General features: G+C 39.7%; 1 long non-coding RNA gene across 5 annotated transcripts in view; it reads left to right on the top strand.

Annotated features, from left to right (window-relative positions):
- The first annotated feature begins 490 nt into the window (after positions 1-490).
- The window catches only part of LOC125961833 (uncharacterized), a 155,390-nt gene continuing 146,705 nt past the window's right edge, over positions 491-9,175 (top strand). For 2 of the 5 annotated variants that reach the window (XR_007472895.1, XR_007472896.1), the window contains exon 1: positions 576-983. This is a non-coding gene — a long non-coding RNA (uncharacterized LOC125961833). Of the gene's footprint in view, positions 1,039-9,175 lie in introns of all 5 variants that reach the window. The other 3 variants (XR_007472898.1, XR_007472894.1, XR_007472897.1) reach the window with 3 other exon arrangements.

Here is a 9,175-nt window from a genome sequence, read left to right as displayed (position 1 = left end):
AGAGATGCAGCCATCTGTTAATGTGGCTTCAGCTTCTTGGTTTCCAAATGTTACAGCTGTCATCAGACCAGCCATTCCACCTGGGGCGGGGCCAGGAGGTTAGAGGTTAGAGTTGGGTTAGGGTTAGATCTGTCCACTAAGGACACAACTAAACGGCAACAAAATCTTGGGGCGACCCCTCTCTCTTTCCTCGAGTGCTTTCGCTAGCCGGTCCTACTTCCCCACTCCTTTGGGAGTTTCCTTTTCCATTACATAGGCAAGAGGGCGAGAGGTCCCAGCTTTCATCATTGTGAGTGGTTTGGCTGGGTGTGTACGTGCGAGTAACTCTGTGTGTGTGTGTATGTGTGTGTGTGTGTGTGCGTGTGCGTGTGTGTGTGTGTGTGTATGTGTGTTGGGGGAAAGTGGAGCTTGCTACAAGGGGCTTAGAAAAACTAGTCGCCAATTTAAAATATTTTCGGAGTGTTTGAATGATATCTTAAAAGCTAATCCCACTCTCAAATTCAGCGAAATGAACAGCACAGATAAGGAAGATGAAGAGGGTGGAAAACCCAAACAGCGGAATGGAGCTGTCCATGCCGCGGGAGTGACAGGGGAGCGCTCAGAGGAAAGCAGCTCTGCAGAGAAAGTCACTCTGGCTCTTGTCTCTCGGTCCACCAGCCGGCGACGCTTCTTCTATAAAAGCATTCCTAGAAAATAACCCTAAAACCGGGAAGGGTAGCGATCGTTGAGCGCAATTTCCAGGAGCCGGTCCCCGAAGCCGGTAGAGGTCCCTCTCCCCCCGCGGCTGGCGCGGAATGTGGCGATCCGGCCCGGCGCGGGGGATGATTTCTTGCGGCCGGAGCTCGGCGGCGGAAGCAGCTGCTGCAGCTTGCAGGTGTGGTGGGGCCGGCCGAGCTGACCACGCACAGACCCGGCGCGGCGGCACTGCGGCCCGGGGGCAGCCGGCGCCGGGGACATGCGCTGATTCGATCCCTCCGGAGAAGGTAAGCAGCCCGGCTATTATTAGCGTCGGCCACACTGCGCGGTGCTTTCTGCTTGGTGAGTAATGGGGTTTGCAATACAGAGGGAAGACGGGGAATATCCCTGCCGCCTTCTGCAATGGGAAAAGGAGCAACAACTGGAATTGAAATTGAAATGTTAATCAGCCAAGTGCTTGAGATTATTGGAGGAGCGGTGTTACTGGGCAAACAAAGCAGGCGGTCAGCCTCTGTAATCTTAAGATAATCAACCATTGCTATGCCACACTCGCTTAGATATTGAAGAGGATTCAGAATGTAAAATAATTTGAGTTGCACTTTTACGTTGCTACCTTCAACCTTCGCTTGGTTAATTTCTGGTTTGCGAGCAGCAGGTTCTTGTCAGCAGCCTGGAGAAGTAATCGGAAATCTTCCCTCTCCTTTTGCCTTCCTCAGTCTTCTCCCTTTCCAGTTATCAGAATGGGTCTGCACATCTCAACGTCAAACACCCACTTCAATACTGAACCTTTAGAAAGAATCTCAAATTAGAGGAGAAACTTACCTCCTGGAGTTCAGCTTGGGTTGAGCAGCACTTGTCCCCACTTCTCCGTTCATTTACCATCTTCTCTTGTCAATCATTTCATTGATTTCCCCCCCACCCCGCTCCGGGGATGCTGTGCCCATTAACAAGCCAGCTCTTGTCAGCTCCTGTCCACCACCTCTGTTCCGTGACTGATTTTTCAAGTACCCAGTAGGGGAAACTAGGAGAACTGCTCTGCCATGTGGCTTGCAGTCTCAGGTTTTATGGTAGGAGGGTTACTTTCTGGGTTGCCTCTGGCCAATCATCTTGCTTAGCCCATAGTGTGACTCAGGGTCCTACCTGGTGGCACGTGCGTCTCTCAGCCAAGATGGATTCCAGCATGAAGTATTCTGGGAGGTTGGCTGTCTCCTCCCTCTTTTGAGCTCTCCCGAATTCTCCCGGTTAATTTTCAGCACCATGTTCCTTATCTGGGCTTCCTGCTGTGACACAACTCAGGTAACTGGCCCTGGTCAAAGTGGGGGGGTTTCAGTCGGTGATCTCCTAACAACCAGAGGCTTTGAAAAACTTCAGCATATTTTGGGAAAATGAGAAGATCACTTTGTATGCATAGGCCTGTGCACACAAAGGCTGTGTACATTCCTGGGAAAGGCCCCAGAAGGCCCTAAGCTCTCCTTTCATCTGACCTGGTAATTCTGCAAAAGCAGAAGTGAAGTCTAAGGTGGAGTTAGAAAATGTCTGCCTAAGAGTTAAAGGTATGCCCCATACACATAGAGACACCCTTGGCGAAAGTTGGGATATTTAAAGATATTTAAAGAAATCTGTTCAGTCATTAGCTGACCATCAAGCTAATTGAGTGGTGACTTCAGTGACCAAACAGGAAAGTAATATATACATTATAGAATTAGTACAAGAAAGTCACTAAAAAACAAACAGCTATAACAACAAACTTTGAGTGGGAGTTCTGATTTCCAAAACTGATACATTAAGGAAACTCTAAAGGTTTCAATACAAATTATGAGACATGTAAAATAATGAGAAAGTATGGTGCTCACACAGGAAAAAAGTAGTCAACAAGAAGCTATAATATATATGTTTAAAAAAAAGAACTAAAGGGAAAGCATATATAAAGAATTAAAGGAAAGAATGAGAACAACGTGTGACCAAATAGAGAACACCCACCTGCAGCCCTCTCTAGGCTTCCTGTTCGACCTAAGAGGGAGAAAATTGAGAAATACCACTGAAAGTCATAGGCAGGGATACAGACTCACCAAAAGACCAAGACCTTACCATACAGCCATAGAAAACTTCCTCTCCCACACACCTTACCACCACATCATTTAAACTCCTGTATAATAACAGGAAATACAAGTGAAAGAACTGCATGTCTCAGACCTCATTTAAGAAGTATCTAAGGAAACCTGAAGATTACAGGAGTGACAAAAACAAGGATATCAGAGGAAATTTTAACCTCTCACTCCTACAGCTAGAGCAAGCAGTAAGCACAACCTAAATCCCAGTCAGGTAAACTTAAAACCTCACACTAGAGGCCAATTTATCTCAGTTCCTTTTACCCAGTACATCATTTCCAGCCTTTAACAAAAATTACAAGAAGGACTACAAGACAAAAAACAAACAAACAACAACAACAAAAAACACAGCATGATAAGATGAGCAAATATCAGAACTGGACTCATATTTGGCAGAGATGTTGGTATTATCAGACAGGGAATTTAAAATAACTAATAAATACGGTAAGGGCTCTAATGGGAAAAGTGGACAACATGCAAAGATGGATGCATAATGTAAGCAGACAGAGGGAAACTCTAAGGAAGAATCAAAAGGAAATGCTAGAAGTCAAAAACACTGTAACAGAAATGAAGTGTGCCTTTGATAGACTCATCAATAGACTGGACACAGCTGAGGAAAGTATCAGCAAGTTTGAAGAAATGTCAATAGAAACTTTCAAAATTTAAATGCAAAGAGAAATAATAATGAAAAAGAACAGAATATGCAAAAGCTGAGGGACAATTACAAAAGGTGTAATGCGTAATGCATAATGGGAATACCAGATGGCAGAGGAAGAAAGGAATGGAAGAAATGTTTGAAATAATAATGACTGAGAACTTCCTGACATTAATGACAGACACCACACCACAAATCCAGGAAACTCAGAACAGAGGGAAGAATAAATTAAAAAGAAAAAAAAAAAAAAGCTAGGCATATCATATTCAAACTTCATAAAATTAAAGACAGAGCAAATCTTAAAAGAGAAAAACACCTTACCTATAGAAGGACAAGATAAGACTTATATAGAACTTTTATTCAGAAACCATGCAAGCAAGAAGAGACTGGAGTGAAATATTTAAACTTTGAGAGAAAGAACCCAAAGATCTAGAATTCTGTACCCAGAAAAATTATCCTACAAAAATGAAAGAGAATTAATTTTCACAGACAAACAAAAATTGGGGAAATTTGTAGCCAATAGACCTGCCTTGAAAGAAATGGTAAAAGAAGTTCTTCAGAAAGAAGGAAAATGATAAAGGTCTGAAACTTGTATCTACATAAAGAAAGAAAGAGCAGCGAAGAAATATGAGGTCATGTTGGTAATTTGAAATCAGCCACAATGGAAGTATGTACATTTGCATGTTACTAATCAGTCATACAGCTGCAATTAACATTCCCAAATAGTTTGTTAAACTTTTACCAACCCCCCATGTGATATCAGCCTTATTTCTTTTTTTTAAAAGGTGATCATCTTTCAGGACAAAACATGATGAGCTGATAATTTTACTTCAAAGTCTGATTTTATCAGTCCTGTTCCTGGGACTCCATCTCCAAATTATGGCAATAGGTAATGGGTTGCCATATTTATAATTCAGTAATTAGTTTCTGCCTTTTTCCTTAGTCTTAAGTTTTAATATGTTATTGTTTTTGTTATAATTATTGTAATTGCTTTTCTTATTTTCCTCCTCCTTCATCTCTTTCTTATTTTTGTCTTTCCCTTTTATTATTGTTTCTTCAAGAGACAGTGGTATATGTGTGGAGATACTGTATCAGGGACTGTCAGCTATATACATTTTTCAAACAGAATTTCTCCCTATATCTTTTTAAGCATTTATTTTTATCTAAAAAATACATTCACATTGTACAAACATCAGAAACCATAAACTATAGTGAATATATTCCTCTTTTGCTCCCAATCTCTGCCCAATTAACTTCTATCCTCTCCTTCTAACAGGTAATTCTTATTATTACTTGTTTTTTGCTTCCTACACACTTCATATAAATTTTTAAAATGTGTGTCCTGGCAAGTTCAAATATCTATTTTTTTCTCTCCCTTTTAAAACATGAATCCTAAATGCTATATTGGATACCACGTACCTTGCTTTTTCACTTACTATATTTTGAGATATTTCCATATAAGTACATTAAAAGTTTATGTTTTGTACATCTACATAGTTTTTAATTGTGTGGATAAAGCGTGAACTACTACTCCTATAGTTTTCCTTCTCAGTAATCGACACTATCTTTTCATTTGCTAGAGTCAGACACTTTAGTGTCATATTTGACTCTTCTCTTTCAAATTCCACATCCAGTTCTTCCACAATTCTTGTTGGCTCTACCTTCAAAATATATTCTGCATCAATTCTTTTCTTACTAATTTCACCAATTCTACTTCTATCCCAAGCTATCACTGTATTCCTTGACATCTTTGAGTATCACAGAGCCCCAGAAGCTTATCTGTGAGTTCCTCTGCTTTTGCTAATATGCTCCATGCTCAGTGGGAAAGACTTCACACCCAGGTAGTTCCCCTGTTAACCAGACCAGCTGTACCCCATCTGGATCTGAACCTAATATATTTTACTCCTCTGTCAGTCTGCAAAATTATTCAGACAAACCAATCACATCCTCAAGATGTGAACTGGAATGGGGGTGGTCCACTTGTCTCTGGTTACTACAAAGTCTGCCTTCAACAGCCCCTGCTGATTCTTGTAACTCTTGTGTTGCCCTGCATAGTGTGTGGAGTCCTCCTCTCCCAGGTTATGAGTATGTTTGACTAATAAACTGCCGTCAATCTCATCTGTTCAAAGTTGAATGTCATATCTTCAGCCATTTTGTACTATTTAGGGTATGGGACTCATCCTTCACCGGTGGCGTGAATAGGATGTAGTGAGAACAATCACCATCTAGTTCAGTTTTCTCTTTCATAACTATCACATTCCCCTCCCGAAGTCGATTTTCAATACTGCAATCAGTGTGTTGAAAACATGAGTAATATGTATATATATATATATTTTTTGCAGTACACGGGCCTCTCACTGTTGTGGCCTCTCCCATTGCAGAGCACAGGCTCCGGATGCGCAGGCTCAGCGGCCATGGCTCACGGGCCCAGCCGCTCCGCGGCATGTGGGATCTTCCCGGACCGGGGCACGAACCCGTGTCCCCTGCATCGTCAGGCGGACTCCCAGCCACTCCGCCACCAGGGAAGCCCGTATGAGTAATATCTTGAAAACCCTCTACTCTAACCCATCCAATGGCTTTCCATCTTGTAGAGTAAAAGCTCAAGTCCAAACAGAGCTTACAAAGCCGTACATATTCTAAGCACGCTATTGATCATTGACCCACTCATCTACAGCTCCTGTTCCCATTCAATCTGATCCAGACACACTTGTCCTGTGCTGTTCCTTCTTGGTATGTTTCCAAAGATGGGCCAGTGGCAGCAGGCCATTGAGCTCGATAGAAACCACAGCAGTTGTTTAGATCTTAGATCAATAGACTATTTTTTTTTTTTTAGGGAGGAGTATTTTATCACTGATATTGTTTACACTTGTCAGTTCATGAAGATAATAAACATTTAATCAGTCTTATTATTGATTTAAGATGTTCTGTATACAATGCACAACTTATTGACTACAACCATGGTGAACTACTTCCACTGACCACACCCTCCTTTGCATTTTAGGGTGTTTGCACTGGTATTCCCTTTACCTGAAATCTCTCCTCTGAGTTTCATATGGCTTATATATTCACTTTTATCAGGCCTTTACTCAGATGCCATTTTCTTATTAAGGCCTCTGTTACTACTGTGTTTAAAATGGAAATCTTATTCCCATTCTTTACGTGATTGACATGAAATAGGAAAGGTTTCAAATTCAGAATAAAATGTTTTGTAAATATTTATGTTTTCTCAAAATTCAGATTGGTTTTATTCTACAGCTCCAATTTTATACCCACTTCTAAGAAATTGTAAAAGACAAGCATTTTTATAAAACATTTGTGTTAAATCCAAATGGCTGTCAATTTACTTACATACCTCATTAGACACAAGTTAACCTTCAGACCTTTAACTTTAAAAAATGAAGCTGAGATGAGACTATGTGAAGAATAAGGTATGTTTTGCCTCTCCTTCAAGAATTTTGATGCCACTTTCTATTATGGAAACTCCCAGAATGTATTGATACTGATAATTACGATGATAATAATTGAGTTAGTTACCATAGGCTAGATACATTTTTATATACTTTATTGAATTGTTGTAATAATACCATGAGACTGGTATTATTATGTCCCTATTACAGATGAGAAAAATGAGACCAGAGTTATCAAGTCATTGAACTAAGGTCACCCAGCTGGTAATTGGCTATTAGGGTTTTCACTTAGGTCTACTTCCATCAAAAGCCCTTGCTCTTAAATAGAGCACTATGCATCCCCTTCGTGGAAGCAAACATACCAGAAGACCGAAAGGTTTGTGTCAATAATATTAGAATATTAGGATGGAGTAAACGAGAACACATCTATATTCAGTTTAAGGTGGAAAAACAAAAAGTGAAATCTTTTGTTCATTGATTTGGGACTAGCAGTGCAGGGGTCTGTGAACTATAGTCTATTTATTGATGATAGGACCTACAAATGTTAGTCATTTGGCAGGTAGAAATACAGCTCCTGATCCAATGTTAATGTAATAAATTTAAATGCTACTAAACATTACTTTGGTAACTGCAAACCAAAGGTCTGCAGTCATTTGCATGTAATGTATAAATAAGCATTTTGACTTACATGTTGTCACAAGCATAAATTCAGTTTACTCTTTCTAAAAGCCAGAACTTGGCTATGAACATTAAAGATGACTTGTATGACCGTGTTAATCTTTCCACCTCATATTTCAATTTTTATGAGAACTTTATTACTAAATAATATATCTCCATGCTCTCCTTTTGTAGCACTACTGCCCATTACTTGCCTAAACTATACTCTGTCATTACTTTTAGCAGTTTTATGCCTCGTATACTGTACAGCCTGTGATGATTGTCTTTCTAATAAATTCTTCATCACTTTCAATATAATCATCTGCATTGCAGCTTCATTAATCTCCTTTCATTCAAAGATCCAGGTAGGCAGCATCCCGCTGAGTAAAAGGTTTTAAAAAACTTAATTGGGCCACAGGAACCTGCTTCTGGGCTTTAGTCAGTGTCATGAAATATGGCAGCTACTAATATAATACTGGTGGCTTTTGAATAACAGATTAATTAGGAACATCCTTATGTAGAGAAATAAATGGAGTGTTCATGACATGATTTTCACTGCAACAGTAAAATGCAAAAACTCAATACTCAACCAAGTTTAAACCTATCCTTGTTACCTTGATGTGTGCAGGTTTCGGAGACTCAGAAACACACTCCTGCCAGAACCTCTTCATTTAAAATTAACTCATATACCTGTGGCTCCATCTACCACAGTAATTGAAGGTAATGTACTCACAGGTTTTGCCTTCTATCTCAGCTACCCTAGTTAATTATGGTCATTGTTTGGGGCAGAATCCCTTATCATCTAAACTGTGTGTGAACTGACAACCAACACTCCTCTTTCTTTTCCTTCAGGGAGTATCCTGATGATGTTTGGGGAGAAGGCCAAGACTACCATAATCTAATAGACAAATATTCTGAAATTATTGACTGTCATAAATGGGAAGGGTGATAGTATCTCCAGCTCTAAATTAGAAAATCCATGAAGAAGAAAGAAATTCCATTGATGGGGGAAAATCTAGGAGTGGGTAGGTACTGGCAAATCAGATGTGATAATATTTGGGGGTAAACCCAAACTGACCAAATGATCAAGGGGATTTTTCATTAAAAAATCAATGCATGGTATGGATATATATACTGAGTTTTAATATCTGCTTAAGAGGTGACTTGGTAAGGAAAATCCCATTTAGATTTTGTAGAGCTTAACTAAGACTTAAATAAGAATTTAAAACTAAGAATTTTAAGAATCTAACTAAAAAAGAACTTTAGCCAATTAGGCTATTATGTTGTAATTTTAAAATGTGAGTGTGACACCAGCAGTCAATTTGATAAGTAAATCATGGCATAGTTATGCATAGAATACTATAAAAATGAGAATGAACAAATAATATCTCTGTACAAGAATATGGATGAAGATCACAAATGTACTGCTGACCAAAAGGAGCCAGACCTGAAAAAAGATATACTGTATTATTCCATTCATATAAAGTTCAAAACCAGGCAACGCTGATTGACTCCTTCAGCCCCAGATCCTGGAAACCGCTTATCTGATTTCAACCCCTATACCGTAGTTTGCCTTCTATAAAATGTCATACAAATAGAATCACATAGTGCTTAGATTTTTGTATCTGGCTTCTCTCACCTACAATAGTGTT

This window comes from Orcinus orca, chromosome 17, assembly GCF_937001465.1.
Source record: "Orcinus orca chromosome 17, mOrcOrc1.1, whole genome shotgun sequence".
Classification (NCBI taxonomy): Eukaryota; Metazoa; Chordata; class Mammalia; order Artiodactyla; family Delphinidae; genus Orcinus; species Orcinus orca.
Note: the sequence above shows the minus strand (reverse complement) of the source record. Positions and strands in the feature narration are given on the sequence as shown.